Source organism: Chiloscyllium punctatum, chromosome 18 (assembly GCF_047496795.1).
Source record: "Chiloscyllium punctatum isolate Juve2018m chromosome 18, sChiPun1.3, whole genome shotgun sequence".
In the NCBI taxonomy this organism is placed as follows: Eukaryota; Metazoa; Chordata; class Chondrichthyes; order Orectolobiformes; family Hemiscylliidae; genus Chiloscyllium; species Chiloscyllium punctatum.
This window is the reverse complement of record NC_092756.1, coordinates 42,349,561-42,366,804: the sequence shown is the minus strand read 5'-3', so window position 1 is coordinate 42,366,804 and position 17,244 is coordinate 42,349,561. Positions and strand designations below refer to the sequence as shown.

At 45.9% G+C, this 17,244-nt stretch overlaps 1 non-coding gene across 1 annotated transcript; it reads left to right on the top strand.

The window, feature by feature from the left end:
• Nucleotides 1-8,644: 8,644 nt before the first annotated feature.
• On the top strand, nucleotides 8,645-8,726 carry trnas-gcu (transfer RNA serine (anticodon GCU)). Its single transcript has one exon. It is a non-coding gene; the product is annotated as a tRNA-Ser (tRNA).
• The last annotated feature ends 8,518 nt before the right edge of the window (nucleotides 8,727-17,244 follow it).

The window sequence follows — 17,244 nt, the reverse complement described above, 5'->3', positions numbered from 1 at the left end:
AGTAAACTACATTTGAGTTTACTCTGCTCAGTTTATCATCTGATCGATTTTAGACTGGAGCCTGAGACCATCCTCCTGACGGTCAACAACACACTCACCTTTTATGTCATCTGCAAACCTTCCAATGATACCTTCTGCTTTTGCATCCAAGTCATTAATACACATAATAACCAGCAATGGCTCCTGCACAGGTCCCTGTGGTACACCAGCTGGTGAAATGCTTCCAAATACAAAAACAGGCCTCCACCAGTTGCGGATTTAATTTGCCAACTTGCCTTGGATTCCATGGTCTCTTCCCTTTTGGACCAGCCTTCCATATGGGACATTGTCCAAGACCTTACTGATCTCCATGTAACCCACATCGTCGGCACTGCTCTCCTCAACATTTTGAGAGGCCATTTCAAAAAATTCAACTGAATTCCTGAGGCGGCATCTTCTTCTACCAAATCTGAGATGATGCAGCCAAGTTGATCCCTGCCTTTCCAGTGTTGATTCATCCTAACCCTCAGAATTGTTCCCAAAAATGTCCCTCCCACTGATGTCAGACTATCTGTTCTGTAATTACCTGGCCTATCCCTGCTGCACTTCCTGAAAAACTGAAGCATATTAGCTAACTTCCAGTCATTCTGCACTTCAACTGTGGCCAGCAAAGCATTAAATATATCCACCAGGGCTCTAGCAATCTCCTCCCTTGCCTCGCACAGCAGCCTGGGATGCTTTTCATTGAGAACTGGGGATTCCTCCGCCTTTGGAGTGCGAGCAGCAGCTAAGGTAAGACTGTTTGTTTTAAAAGTACTTACCGGTAACGGGCAGCGGTGTTTTTTTTCACTCTCTCTTCACAGAAAGAGAGGGAGCAGCAGGGGGAAGTGACGACGACCAGAGAGGTAGCCGAGACCCGGAAGCAGGTAGAGCGTAAGCTTACCTGGGTAGGTTTGTTTCCCCTTTAAAAGCGCGCCGCTGAAGGTAAGACTGTTTGTTTTAAAAGTACTTACCGGTAGCGGGCAGCGGTGCTTTTTTTCACTCTCTCTTCACAGAAAGAGCGGGAGCAGCAGGGGGAAGTGACGACGACCAGAGAGGTAGCCGAGACCCGGAAGCAGGTAGAGCGTAAGCTTACCTGGGTAGGTTTGTTTCCCCTTTAAAAGCGCGCCGCTGAAGGTAAGACTGTTTGTTTTAAAAGTACTTACCGGTAGCGGGCAGCGGTGCTTTTGTTCACTCTCTCTTCACAGAAAGAGCGGGAGCAGCAGGGGGAAGTGACGACGACCAGAGAGGTAGCCGAGACCCGGAAGCAGGTAGAGCGTAAGCTTACCTGGGTAGGTTTGTTTCCCCTTTAAAAGCGCGCCGCTGAAGGTAAGACTGTTTGTTTTAAAAGTACTTACCGGTAGCGGGCAGCGGTGCTTTTTTTCACTCTCTCTTCACAGAAAGAGCGGGAGCAGCAGGGGGAAGTGACGACGACCAGAGAGCTAGCCGAGACCCGGAAGCAGGTAGAGCGTAAGCTTACCTGGGTAGGTTTGTTTCCCCTTTAAAAGCGCGCCGCTGAAGGTAAGACTGTTTGTTTTAAAAGTACTTACCGGTAGCGGGCAGCGGTGCTTTTTTTCACTCTCTCTTCACAGAAAGAGCGGGAGCAGCAGGGGGAAGTGACGACGACCAGAGAGGTAGCCGAGACCCGGAAGCAGGTAGAGCGTAAGCTTACCTGGGTAGGTTTGTTTCCCCTTTAAAAGCGCGCCGCTGAAGGTAAGACTGTTTGTTTTAAAAGTACTTACCGGTAGCGGGCAGCGGTGCTTTTTTTCACTCTCTCTTCACAGAAAGAGCGGGAGCAGCAGGGGGAAGTGACGACGACCAGAGAGGTAGCCGAGACCCGGAAGCAGGTAGAGCGTAAGCTTACCTGGGTAGGTTTGTTTCCCCTTTAAAAGCGCGCCGCTGAAGGTAAGACTGTTTGTTTTAAAAGTACTTACCGGTAGCGGGCAGCGGTGCTTTTTTTCACTCTCTCTTCACAGAAAGAGCGGGAGCAGCAGGGGGAAGTGACGACGACCAGAGAGGTAGCCGAGACCCGGAAGCAGGTAGAGCGTAAGCTTACCTGGGTAGGTTTGTTTCCCCTTTAAAAGCGCGCCGCTGAAGGTAAGACTGTTTGTTTTAAAAGTACTTACCGGTAGCGGGCAGCGGTGCTTTTTTTCACTCTCTCTTCACAGAAAGAGCGGGAGCAGCAGGGGGAAGTGACGACGACCAGAGAGCTAGCCGAGACCCGGAAGCAGGTAGAGCGTAAGCTTACCTGGGTAGGTTTGTTTCCCCTTTAAAAGCGCGCCGCTGAAGGTAAGACTGTTTGTTTTACAAGTACTTACCGGTAGCGGGCAGCGGTGCTTTTTTTCACTCTCTCTTCACAGAAAGAGCGGGAGCAGCAGGGGGAAGTGACGACGACCAGAGAGGTAGCCGAGACCCGGAAGCAGGTAGAGCGTAAGCTTACCTGGGTAGGTTTGTTTCCCCTTTAAAAGCGCGCCGCTGAAGGTAAGACTGTTTGTTTTAAAAGTACTTACCGGTAGCGGGCAGCGGTGCTTTTTTTCACTCTCTCTTCACAGAAAGAGCGGGAGCAGCAGGGGGAAGTGACGACGACCAGAGAGGTAGCCGAGACCCGGAAGCAGGTAGAGCGTAAGCTTACCTGGGTAGGTTTGTTTCCCCTTTAAAAGCGCGCCGCTGAAGGTAAGACTGTTTGTTTTAAAAGTACTTACCGGTAGCGGGCAGCGGTGCTTTTTTTCACTCTCTCTTCACAGAAAGAGCGGGAGCAGCAGGGGGAAGTGACGACGACCAGAGAGCTAGCCGAGACCCGGAAGCAGGTAGAGCGTAAGCTTACCTGGGTAGGTTTGTTTCCCCTTTAAAAGCGCGCCGCTGAAGGTAAGACTGTTTGTTTTAAAAGTACTTACCGGTAGCGGGCAGCGGTGCTTTTTTTCACTCTCTCTTCACAGAAAGAGCGGGAGCAGCAGGGGGAAGTGACGACGACCAGAGAGGTAGCCGAGACCCGGAAGCAGGTAGAGCGTAAGCTTACCTGGGTAGGTTTGTTTCCCCTTTAAAAGCGCGCCGCTGAAGGTAAGACTGTTTGTTTTAAAAGTACTTACCGGTAGCGGGCAGCGGTGCTTTTTTTCACTCTCTCTTCACAGAAAGAGCGGGAGCAGCAGGGGGAAGTGACGACGACCAGAGAGCTAGCCGAGACCCGGAAGCAGGTAGAGCGTAAGCTTACCTGGGTAGGTTTGTTTCCCCTTTAAAAGCGCGCCGCTGAAGGTAAGACTGTTTGTTTTAAAAGTACTTACCGGTAGCGGGCAGCGGTGCTTTTTTTCACTCTCTCTTCACAGAAAGAGCGGGAGCAGCAGGGGGAAGTGACGACGACCAGAGAGGTAGCCGAGACCCGGAAGCAGGTAGAGCGTAAGCTTACCTGGGTAGGTTTGTTTCCCCTTTAAAAGCGCGCCGCTGAAGAACCCGAGGCACTACGGAGGTAGTGCCTCCCACCCGCCCTCCTCCTCTAACCTAATAATAAGCTCCGTTGTGGTAAGTAGGTAAGTGCTGAATTTTGCTTGTTGTATTCGTTAGACCCAGTTTTGTTTTAAAATAAAGTTTAGATTTAGAGGGATGGCAGTGAAGGCAGTGCAATGTTCCTCCTGCAACATGTATGAGGTGAGGGATGCCATGGACGTCCCTGCTAATTACACTTGCAGGAAGTGCACCCATCTCCAGCTCCTCCAAGACCGTGTTAGGGAACTGGAGCTGGAGTTGGATGAACTTCGGATCATTCGGGAGGCAGAGGGGGTCATAGATCGGAGCTATAGGGAAGTAGTAACTCCAAAGATGGCAGATAGATGGGTGACAGTGAGGGGGACTGGGAGGAAGCAGCCAGTGCAGGGACCCCCTGCAGTCGTTCCCCTCAAGAACAAGTATACCGTTTTGGATACTTGTGGGGGGGACGACTTACCAGGGGTAAGTGACGGGGCTCAAGCCTCTGGCACGGAGCCTGTCCCCGCTACTCAGAAGGGAAGGGTGGAGAAGAGCAGAGCAATAATAATTGGGAACTCGATAGTTCGGGGCACAGATAGGCGGTTTTGTGGAAACGAGAGAGACTCACGTTTGGTATGTTGCCTCCCAGGTTCAAGTGTACGTGATGTCTCTGATCGTGTTTTCCGGGTCCTTAAGGGGGAGGGGGAGCAGCCTGAAGTCGTGGTCCATATTGGCACCAATGACATAGGTAGGAGGAGTGCTGAGGATGTTAGACATGCTTTTAGGGAGCTAGGTTGGAAGCTCAGAGTTAGAACGAATAGAGTTGTTGTCTCTGGTTTGTTACCCGTGCCACGTGATAGAGAGTCGAGGAATAGGGAGAGAGAACAGTTAAATGCGTGGCTACAGGAATGGTGCAGGAGGGAGGGATTTCGGTACTTGGATAACTGGGGTTCTTTCTGGGGAAGGTGGGACCTCTATAAACAGGATGGTCTGCACCTGAACCTGAGGGGCACCAGTATCCTTGGGGGAACGTTTGCTAGTGCACTTGGGGGGGGGGGGAGTTTAAACTAACTCTGCAGGGGCATGGGAACCCAGACTGTAGCTTTAGGGTGCAGGACCTGGAGTGTAGGGAGGTTAGGAATATGGCATCAATCTTAAAGGAGGGTTCCTGTAAACAGAATAGTGGCTTGAAGTGTGTATACTTTAATGCCAGAAGTATACGAAATAAGGTTGGTGAACTTGCAGCGTGGGTTGGTACCTGGGACTTCGATGTTGTGGCTATTACGGAGACATGGCTAGATCAGGGACAGGATTGACTGTTGCAGGTTCCAGGGTTTAAATGTTTTAGTAGGGTCAGAGGTGGGGCTAAAAGGGGTGGGGGTGTGTGGCTTTGCTTGTCAAAGATAGTATTACAACGGTGGAAAGGAAGATGGACGAAGATTTGCCATCTGAGGTAGTTTGGGTTGAGGTTAGGAATAGGAGAGGTGAGGTCACCCTGTTAGGAGTCTTTTACAGGCCTCCTAATAGTCCTAGAATCGTTGAAGAAAGGATTGCGAAGATGATTCAAGAGAAGAGTGACAGGAAGAGGGTGATTGTTATGGGAGACTTTAACTTTCCTGATATTGATTGGGAAAGCTATAGCTCAAGTTCGTTAGATGGGTCAGTGTTTGTGCAATGTGTGCAGGAGGGTTTCCTGACACAATATGTAGATAAGCCAACAAGAGGTGAGGCCATACTGGATTTGGTTCTGGGTAACGAACCAGGCCAGGTATTAGAACTAGAGGTAGGTGAGCACTTTGGGGACAGTAACCACAATTCGGTGATTTTTACTCTAGTGATGGAGAGGGATAAGTGTGTACTACAGGGCAAGAGTTATAGCTGGGGGCAGGGAAATTATGATGCGTTGAGGCATGCCTTAGGATGTGTGGATTGGAAAAATAGATACCAAGGCAACAGCGTAATTGATATGTGGAACTTGTTCAAGGAGCAACTATTGAGTGTCCTTGATAAGTACGTACCTATCAGGCAGGGAGGAAAGGGTCGTGTGAGGGAGCCGTGGTTTAATAAGGAGTTGGAATCCCTTGTTAAATGGAAGAGGGCGGCCTTTGTAAAGATGAGGCGTGAAGGTTCAATAGGGGCGATTGAGAGTTATAAGGTAGCCCGGAAGGACCTGAAGAGAGAGCTAAGAGCAGCAAGGAGGGGACATGAAAGGTCCTTAGTTGGTAGGAATAGGGAAAACCCTAAGGCTTTCTATAGGTATGTTAGGAATAAAAGAATGACTAGGGAAGGAATAGGTCCAATCAAGGATAGTAATGGGAAGTTGCGTGTGGAGGCTGAAGAGATTGGGGAGGCGCTGAATGAATACTTTTCGTCAGTATTCACTCAGGAACAGGACATAGTTGTCGATATGAATACTGAGGCACGAATATGTAGAATAGATGGCTTTGAGATATGTAGAGAAGAGGTGTTGGAAATTCTGGCAAGGGTGAAAATAGATAAGTCCCCTGGGCCTGATGGCATTTATCCAAGGATTCCCTGGGAAGCAAGGGAGGAGATTGCAGAGCCATTGGCCTTGATTTTTGTGTCCTCTTTATCTACAGGAGTAGTGCCAGAGGACTGGAGGCCAGCAAACGTGGTTCCCCTGTTCTAGAAGGGGAGTAGGGATAATCCTAGTAACTATAGGCCAGTGAGTCTCACTTCCGTTGTGGGCAAAGTCTTAGAGAGAATTGTAAGGGATAGGATTTATGCACATCTGGTTAAGAATGATGTGATCAAGGATAGTCAGCATGGTTTTGTGAAGGGCAGGTCGTGCCTCACAAACCTTATTGAATTCTTTAAGAAGGTGACTAAGGAGGTAGATGAGGAGAAAGCGGTAGATGTGGTATATATGGATTTCAGTAAGGCGTTTGATAAGGTCCCCCATGGTAGGCTACTGCAGAAAATACAGAGATATGGCATTGAGGGTGAGTTGGAGGTTTGGATTAGGAATTGGCCGGCTGGAAGAAGACAGAGGGTAGTAGTTGATGGCAAAGGTTCATCTTGGAGTGCCGTCACTAGCGGTGTTCCTCAAGGATCTGTTTTGGGACCATTGCTGTTTGTCATTTTTATAAATGACCTGGAGGAAGGGTTAGAAGGTTGGGTGAGCAAGTTTGCGGATGATACGAAAGTCGGAGGAGTTGTAGACAGTGAGGAAGGATGTGGCAGGTTACAGCGGGATATAGAGAAGCTGCAGAGCTGGGCAGAAAGGTGGCAAATGGAGTTCAATGTAGCTAAGTGTGAGGTGATTCACTTTGGTAAGAGTAATAAAAAGATGGATTACTGAGCAGGAGAATCCACGTTTCAGACATAAGCCCTTCAACAGGAATAAGGCTTTTGTTTCGGGACTGATAGATAAATGGTAGGGATTTGGGGTTGGGGGAGATAGTTGGGAAAGGGTGGTTGGATGAAGGTGAGGGAGAAGATGATAGTTCAGAAGGAGCCGTGATGGAATGAGTCCAGAGGGCGGTCCCAAGTTTGAGGCTTGAGACTTGAGGCAAGGGAAATGAGGAAACTGTTCAAATACACACTTATCCTGTGAGGTGACAGAATTCAAAGGCGCAATATACGGCATTCGTCCTCCAGGTATTGGGTGGTTATGGTTTGGCGCTGAAGGAGGCCCAGGACCTGCACGTCTTTGACGGAGTGGGAAGGGGGAGTTGAAGTGTTCAGTCACGGGATGGTGAAGGTGGTGGGTGCGTCGTCCTAAAGATGTTCTCTGAAATGATCTGCAAGAAGGTGTCCTGTCTCCCTGATATCGAGGAGACCACACTGGGTTCAACAGATGCAGTAGATGACATTATACGTTGTACAGGTGAATTTCTAACAGATGTGGAAGGATCCCTTGGGGCCTTTGACGGAGATGAGTGGAGTGGTGTGGGAGCTGCTTTTACCATTCCTGCGGTGGCATGGAAATATGCCAATAGTGGGGTGTGGGTTTATTGGGGGTTGTAGACCTGACGAGGTGTTCGTGGATGGAATGGTCTTTTCAGAATGCTGATAGGGGTGTGGAGGGAAATATATACCTGACAGTGGGGTCTGTATGGAGATTGCAGGAGTGGTGGAGTCTGATGTGTTTTATGCTCAGTTTGGTGGGGTGAAAGTTGAGGACCATGGGATTCTGTTCTTGTTGCGGGAGGGGTGGGGCTTAAGGGCGGTGGTGAGTGAAGTGGAGGAGATGCACTGATGGGCATCGTCAACCACGTGGGAAGGAGACCAACTGGGACTTTCTGAGGTGGAATTGGTCATCCTGGGAGAAAATATGCTAGAGGCGGAGGAATTAGGAATAAGGGATGGTGTTTTTACACGAGGTGGGGAGGGAGGAGGTGTCGTGTTGGTAGCTGTGGGAGTCGGTGGGCTTGTAATATATGTCTGTCATTGGTCATTCGCTGGAGACGGTGATGGACAGGTCCAAGAAGTGGAAGGGAGTTCCCAAGAAGATACAGATGAATTTGAGTTCTGGGAGAAAGGTGTTCATTGGTGAACTGTTCAACCTCCTCGTGGGAGCAGGAAGTGGGGCCAATGAATTCATCAATGTAGCGGAGGAACAAGTGGAGAGAGGTGCCAGAGTAACTGCGAAAGTTGGACAATTCCACATATCTGACAAACAGGCAGGCATAGCTAGGTCACATGTGTGTGCCCATGGCTACCCCTTCGGTTCGGAGGATGTGGGAGGATTGGACAGAAAAGTTGTTGAGGGTGAAAACCAGTTTAGCCAGCTGGATGAGGGTGTCGGTGGAAGGGTACTGGTTGGGATGGGGTGAGATGAAGAAACAGAGGGCTTGGAGACTTCCGTCATAGCTGATGCATGTGTACTGGGACTGGATCTCCAATGTGAAGATGACGCATTGTGGACCAGGGAAATTAAAGTCTTGGAGGAGATGAAGTGCACAGGTGGTGTCACTAACGTAGGTGAGAGTTTCCTGGACTGGTGAGACAGGAAGGTGTTGAGGTAGAAAGAGATGAGTCGGGTTAAACAGGCGCAGGCAGAGACAGCAGATCTTAGGAAGGAGGGAGAATCGGGCAGTGTGAGGTTAATGGACAATGAGGTTGGAGGCTGTGAATGGGAGATTCCCCAGAGATGATGAGATTGTGATCGTCTGGGAGATTATGTTCTACCCTACAGTGCTAATGCGACGAGGTGGCCGAGAGGTTAAGCCGATGGACTGCTTATCCATTGTGTTCTACACGCGTGGGTTCGAATCCCACTCTCGTCGCTGTTTTTGGATTATCACAGCTGTCTTATTGAAATTGGAACTCAAATGGTTAGTTTATCTGTATCGACCACATTATAAAACTTCAAAGAATAATTTGAGACCGAAGCCTGAACTTAACGAAATGTAGACTGAATTGGGATAATGAAAAGGAACGCGATTTTCTTTTCCAAGTAAAGTTGCTGTGATCGTTAATCTTATCAAAGAGATCCAGGGAAACGAAATAACGAGAGATGCGATGTGCATGTTTAATGCAATGGGATTCTTAATGAGTGTTTTATCACATGAAATCTGGAGCAGGTTGGGTAGATATGATTCATCTTGCTGGTAAGAGCACAGAGAGACACCACAAAATAATAGAGATATTTCAAAAGGTGCAGGGGGTGGGTGTAGCGGTACAGAAAACTGGCTGTGAATGCACAGTAGAGAATTGCCAATGTGGGTACCGTGCATTGGCACGGACAGACTTACACATTGGTCTCGCCCTTTCCCCCTTGCTCTTGCCATTGATGAAGGTTGGATATAAGACACAGATAAACACGAGATGTGGGAAGCAAGCTCCCTCTCGTTATGCACACACTGGATGCATCACACTGAACTATGAACAACTGGAGAAATCAGCATGTTAATTGCAGGAAGTGAACATAAACTGTTCATCAATAACCACAGATTAATGCTGCATAAACATCTAAAGTGTCTTTAAACGAATGTCATTAACAGACGTTTCGTTCTAATACCTAACATGGCTTTCGTGGGAAATCATGTCTCACAAACTTGATTGAGTTTTTTTGAAGAAGTAACAAAGAAGATTGATGAGGGCAGAGTAGTAGATGTGATCTATTTGGACTTCATGGACGACTGATTAGGAAGGTTAGATCTCATGGAATAAAGGGAGAACCAGCCATTTAGATACAGAACTGGCTCGAAGGTAAACGACTGAGGGTGGCAGTGGAGGGTTGCTTTTCAGACTGGAGGCCTGTGACTAGTGGAGTGCCACAAGGATCGGTGCTGCGTCCTCGAGTTTATATAATTTACATAAATGATTTGGATATCAGCAACAGAGGTACAGTTAGTAAGTTTAGAGATGACACCAAAATTGGAGATGTAGTGCACAACGAAGAGGGGTACCTCAGATTATAACAGGATCTGGCCAGATGGGCAAATGGGCTTAAAATGGCAGATAAAGTTTAATTCGGATAAATGCGAGGTGTTGCATTTTGGGAAAGCAAATCTCAGCAGGACTTATACAAATAATGATAGGGGCTTGGGAATGTTGCTGAAGAAAGAGACATTGGAGTGCAGGTTCATAGCTCCTTCAAAGTAGAGACGCAGGTAGATAGGATAGTGAAGATGGCGTTTGGCATGCTTTCCTTTATTGTTCAAAGTATTGAGTACAGGAATTGGGAGGTCATGCTGCGGCTGTTCAGGGCATTGGTTAGGCCACTGTTGGAATATTGCGTGCAATTCTGGTCTCCTGCCTATTGGAAAGATGTTGTGAAACTTGAAAGGGTTCAGAAAGGATTTCCAAGGATGTTGCCAGGGTTGGAGGGTTTGAGCATTATGGAGAGGCTGAACAGACTGGAGCTGTTTCCTCTGGAGCATTGGAGGCTGAGGGCTGACCTTATACATGTTTACAAAATTATGAGGGGCATGGATACGATAAATGGACAAAGTCTTTTCCCTGGGATGAGGGAGTCCACAACTAGATGGCATAGGTTTAGTTTGAGAGGGGAAAGATATAAATGAGACCTAAGGGACAACGTTTTCATACAGAGGGTGGTACGTGTATGGAATGAGCTGCCAGAGGATGTGGTGGAGGCTGGCACAACTGCAACATTTAAGAGGCATTTGGATGGGAATATGAAGAGGATGGGTATGGAGGGATATGGACCGGGTGCTGGCGGGTGGGACTAGATTGGGTTGGGATATCTGGTCGGCATGAGCAGGTTGGACTGAAGGGTCTGTTTCAATGCTGTATATCTCTATGACCACATTTCAAGGTGGATGACAACAATACCAATTTTATTTTGAAATTGAGATCTATTTCATCATTTTACACGGCGAACAAGTTCAATTTAAATAATACAAACCACGTTCGCTTACACGGAATAAAACTATGATTTTATTAAAAAAACATTATCCTTTTTAAGTAGCAGTAACTCAACATGAAAAATAAGTTGTAATTTTTATTGAACATACGTCAGTTAACACAATTATCTTACTTCGCATTGACTGCAATATGCACATGCTAAATAAAGTTTAAGAAAGAAAGTATTTTAGTATGATTCGGTGGTGATGAAAAATACGATTAAGTTCTCATGGTACGGATATTCCACCAATGTCTCCAGAATTGCATCATATTTCTATGATCGTATAGAGGTGAGGGAGCTGCCAGGGATGGCAGCTCCCACCTCATCTGGAGCAGCTTCTGTAGACATGGACCAAGGAGCATTGTGACATCAGACTGGGAGTTCCAACCACACCTGGAGCTGCTTTTATTAACATGGAGCGGCAGGGAGCATTGGGACATCAGACTGCGAGATCCAACCTCATTTGGAGCAACATCTGTTGACATGGACCAGGGATCATTGCGAGATCAGTTGGATAGCTCTACCCTCATCTGGAGCAGCTTTTCATGACATGGAGTACCAGGGAGCATTGGGACATCAGACTGCGACATCAATCTCATTTGGGCCAGCTTCATTTAACATGGAGCAGGGAGCTTTGCGAGATCAGTCTGGGAGCTCCACTCTCACCTGGATCAGCATTTAATGATATGGAGCACCATGGAGCATTGGGACATCAGTGTGGGAGCTCCAATCTTACTTGCAGAAGCTTCTATTGACATTGAGCAGCAAGGAGCAATGGAACGTCAGGTTGGGAGCTGCAACCTCACCTGGAGCAGCTTGTATATACATGGAAGAGAAGGCAGTATTGGGATATTAGGCTGGGGGAAAGGATATTCAACCAATTTAATCTGAAGTAAAATAAGTTTCAACACCTCAAATGTAAATTGATTTATGAAGAATCTGTCGTGGGAAAAATAATTCTTTCGATATTGAAGACAAGTCCTGCAAATATTCAACTCAGGAATACGCATTAATACAGAGAGAAATGCGAGTGATGTTTCAGGTCTTTGACTTTTCTTTTCTGACCTATTCTACACTGGATTACATGACCAAAAGGACTTTTTCACTCATTTCATGTTACTTAGTTTCCTGCAAATACGAACAGGTCATTGACGTAACCTAAATCTGAAAATTATGGGAAACGCGATGTTGTCATTGAGTTTACCTCGAATTATTGTGGAAACGCAGCAAAATAAGTTGAAATTTCCGTGATCAGCGGTGACCTAATTGATTGACTGATCAGATTGTGAATGGTAGTTTTATTTGAGGACAATTTGAAGTGAATCAATGATGGTGATTATCTTTGTTTTTTGTTCACCTTGGGACTGTTACTGTTATTGCTCATGTCCTTGTTAACACCACACCTCTGCAGAGTGTAAAATCTCAGCTGTGCATCTGGCCAGTGTTACAACCATTCGTACACCTGGCTACGGATCAGATGGCTATAGGTTCGAAATTTACTTGGCTCAAGCGCATTGCGGAGATTCACAGCGCATCAAATTTAATTTTTTTGTTACACTGAGGTGGTTAACATTTGGAATTTCCATCTCTACGAACGAACATTATTTCACTGTCTTCGATAAGTTAAACATTACCAAGGACAATCAGAGTTATACAATCCCACAGCACCACGTTGCATCGAACAGGCATATTTGGAAGCAACAGCTTCTTCATCAGATGGTTGACAACTATTGGACTCTAATCTGGCTTTGCGTGATTTTCAAATTTGTCCACCCCAGTCCAACACCAACACATCCAAGTCAGGGGTACCCTCGACACCACGAACGATCCGTTAAAGTCCAGATGATCTTCCAAAAGATTGCGCATGTTGACACATACATCAAGTGTCGGCAGAAAGACACCCACCAGATGAAGGAACGGCTCCCTGAAACCTCGTGCTTCCAAATAAACCTGCTGGACTATGCCCTGATGTTGTGTAATTTTTAACTTTGTCTACCCAACTCAAACACTGGCACTTCCATATCATAGAGAACATCAATCATGTCTCAGCGCTGTCAAAGAAGACAATCCTGAAATAGCAAAGCATATTGTTCATAAGTACGTTTCATTTTCAGAAAGCAACCCATTCAATCGCTGCAGCTTCTGTGTATGAAAAGCACAGAAAAGGAATCGCTGAGACTCAGTTTTGATCGTATTTTGAAACTCTTTGTGAAGTGGACTCAGAGGAGAATGAAGGATGAACTGTCCGACTGCGCAGTGAGGAGGAAGGCACTTTTCCCTTCTTTGATGAGCTGGGGTATTGACTGATCTAAGGCATTAAACAGATTCCTGGTAGACCTGCTCTCTCTGCATCAGGTACAAAAAGTCCTGATTTCCTGAACGGTAATGACACCCAGGCCACTCAGTGAAAGCGCCGAATACTAACCACTGGTTCACCAGGGATGAGGGCAGAAACTGTTGCACCGTTTCTTCATAACACAGTTTTTAAAATTGTGTCACTGCAGATACGTTTCCCCTCAAAAATGAATGAATTATCAAGTGTTTACAGCACAGAAATGGGTCCCATCATCTCCCTTCCAAGCACCTGGTCCGTAACCATGTAAACTCTGATGTTTCACGTGTTCATCTCAATGTTAATTACCCTGGAACGTTTTAATCTTGTAAGATGCAATAAATGGGATTGAATTTTGAGATGGGTAAAATATGTTCACACCCAGTCGGGGAACTGAAGCCCATTTTTACCCACAGACTGAAGCACGCAGGCACATTTTCACAGGAGTGAAACAGGCCTCGGGAGAAAACAAACAGAAAGTCAGATTTCGCCCACTTGGCTGATATTGTCCAATTTCAGATTTCAACAACAGTGTCTGGTTACAGCAAAGAAAGGATGCATTCATCCCCTCCCGTCCCAGCGTTCCTTGCCCATTGTTTACCCATTACTCTGTAGTTCATACTGCCTCACCACGTTCTTGCAGCAAAACTAGATCGTTGCTCACGCCCGCTATTTCCACTCCTGCCGAACGGTTTTCCTCAAGTTCTTGGACTGAAAAACAGGAATGGGATATTTCAAACACTTTTCTCGTTTACAAGGCCAGTGATATCACCACTGAGCCAGCACATTGCCAGCTCAGAGGTAAGGTCTCATACATTAGAAACTTCAATGCAACAGATGATTGGTTAGCCTCAGTGTTGTAAGGCAAACAACAAGACTGGAGTAGAGCCGAGGGCATCATGCATAGAAGCATGGGAGAATAGAATGATGAATCTCATGGTGTCCAGGGTGGTGATAACAGAAATCTTCCCTCGTAGTATAGTGATGAGGTTTCAATGCTTTCACTGTCATGGCTTGTTAAATGTTAACGTTTACAGTAATCGATATGAAATGCTGCCTGATCTTTCGAAGCAGAATGATGTTGTGCAGCAGACAGAAGCGCTTCCCTGTATGTTACAGTTCCGCATCAGCAACGTCAGCTGCAATTGCCTGACGTTCAATCAGTTTAAATCAAGAACGGAGAGGGCGTCACTAAAATGGAAGGGGAATGGTGGTTTGTGAGAGTTAACTACATATTTCGTGGAGCCAGGTTCAATGTCGATACTGAATATCGGTTTTCCTGTTTATCTTGGTGTACTGACCACTCCATATCAATTACTCATATTATCTGCCATTTGTGTTGTTCTTTGTTCATTGCACCTCGGTTCAGTGTTCCGGGGGGACCACGTTTTTTTAATTTGGCACGTTTTACTCAGGTCGGTTTTGCAGTTTCATATTAAGGCCAACAATTTTAGGAACAGAAAGACACCATTCAGACCATTAAGTCTGCTCCGCTATTGAATGGTTTCATGTCTGATCTGATAACCTTGAACTGCACTTTCTTACCTTTCCCCATAACGCTGAATGTCTTTGCAGTTTGAAGATCTGCCGATCTCAGCCTCATTACACCTAATGACACTTCCTCAACAGCCTTCTGCTACAAGAAAGTCCACTGATCCAGAACTGTCAGAGAGAATAAATGCTTCTTCATCTCTGTTTTAATTGTGAAGTCCGCATTCTAATACGAAGTTATAAATCATACAATACCAGGTCATAGTCCAACAGGTTAAATTGGAAGCATTAGCTTTTGGAGGGCTGCTCCTCTATCCGGTGTTCGTGGAGTACAAGAGTTATAAGATACAGAACTTATAGCAAATGTTGACAGTGTGATGTAATTGAAATTATGCATTGAAAAATATCTTGATTGTTTGTTAAATCTTCTATCTGTTAGAATGACCATGTTAGCTTCACTTCTTTCTTATGTAATTTGCAAACCTTTTTTGAAAGTTACATTCTCAGGTGAACTTTAACAATTAGTGTCAGCCCCGATATTATTTTGAAGGTGTGAGTCCCTGTGTGCTGTGTCCGTGCCATAATGTTTTGGCTGACGCTAATCTCGGCACAGTGGTTAGCACTGCTGCCTCACAGCGCCAGAGACCCAGGTTTAATTCCCCCCTAAGGCGACTGACTGTGTGGAGTTTGCGCATTCTCCCAGTGTCTGTGTGGGTGTGCTCCGGTTTGCCCCCACAGTCCAGAAATGTGCAGGTTAGGTGAAGTGGCCATATTAAATTGCCCGTAGTGTGACGTGTAGGGGAATGGATCTGCGTGGGTTGCACTTCTGCGGGTTGGTGTGGACCTGTTGAACCAAAGGGCATGTTTCCACTCTGTAAGTAATCTAATCTAAAAAAAAAATCCACGCTGCAGGCAAGGATGTTTTGAGGCATGGTACATTGGTGAAAGCGAGCAAAGGGTACAGCAACAGATGAATGGAACTGCACATCAATCACAGACATTTGTGCCCCTTCGCAGCTGGAGAGCACTTCCGTGGTCCAGGACATTCAACCGCGGACCTTCAGGTGACAATCCTCCAAGGCAGACTTCGACACAGGCAGCAGCTGAATGGGCCCGACCAGAGGCTGATAGCAAATTTCAGAACCAATGGGGATGGCCTCAACTGTGACCTAGGGTTCATGTCACAGTACAGGTGATCCCAATTCCCTATCGACACACAGCGACCCTCCTACACACAGACACACACACACACACACACACACACGCACATATACTTTTGTGGGGTGAATTTGTGAATCCATGTCAGTCTCTATTAACTCACTTTATAAAATTATAATCAGTCTAAACATTATGGAACAGACAACAGCACACGGGGGCTGACACCAACTCTTCAAGCTCACCTGAGAATGTAACATAAAAAAAGGTTTTGCGCTTTACAAATGAAATAAGTGAAGCTAACATGGTTATTCAAACAGATGGGAAACTTAGCAAACAATGAAGGTATTTTTCAACGTAAACTTTCAGTTACATCACACTGTAAACTTGCGCTTTAAATTCTGTGTCTTACAACTGTGTACTCCACAACCACCTGATGAATGAGCAGCAATCTGAAAGCTAGTATTTCCAATTTAACCTGCTGGACTATAACCTGGTGTTCTGTGATTTTCAAATTTGCATACCCTAGTACAAAACCTGCATCTACTCGTCATTCAATCCAAGGCATTCTGGTCACAGAACCAACCTTTGTGCATTCAACTTATTAAATCCTTGAAAAAAACCTAAATGTTTCAGTAAGCATTATTTTTGTCGTACTGAGTCTGAGCAGGCAAAGGCAACTGCTTTCAACATTTATTTCCATTTGAATTCATCTCCGATATGAAATTCTCACTGACTCTGACAGCACTAATATCTTTGCTATTTTGTAATGTCAGGAATTCATGTTCAATTTACGACTTTCATAAGGAACAACAAATATTTTTCCCTGACTGGAAATCAACGTTGGGAAATAGAAGTGAGAAAGCTGAATTTGAACACTTTCGCACCAAGGAAGACTTATGCAAGGTTTGCAAATGTTCTTGGTGACTTTGTTTTTGACTTATTGGTTCAGTTGAAAAATGACAGTCATTGTGTTTTTAAAAGCATGGCGAATGGCCCTTCAGCTTATTGCATCATTATCAGTCATCAAACATCTGGCTTGTAAGCACAGTTTCCAGCACGTGACTCGTCGTCTGGTGTGTTCTAACATTTCAAGTCTTCAGTTAAATTGTTATTCAATTTCTTAAGTGCTTAAGTGGAACAAAAACACCGCTGTGAACTAACAGTTCTGAGAGTGAAACTCTTTCTCAGAGCGGTTTGTCAGTTTTCCTCAAGATGCTGCGGAAAATCTTTCTGTACTCACATTGGAATTGGTTTACCCTGTTTCTTCTTCAGCTTTCTTCTTCTTTCCATTAAATGGTTTAGATTCCAATACAGATACACAGTGCAGGTTGCAGAAGTCACGTGTTTGTACTTTCACTGACACTGACTCGGCAGGAGATGCAGTCCTTCCCCATGCTGATTCAGACAGCACTGTCTTTACTGTGGCATGTCCCATGGAGAAAGGAAGGAC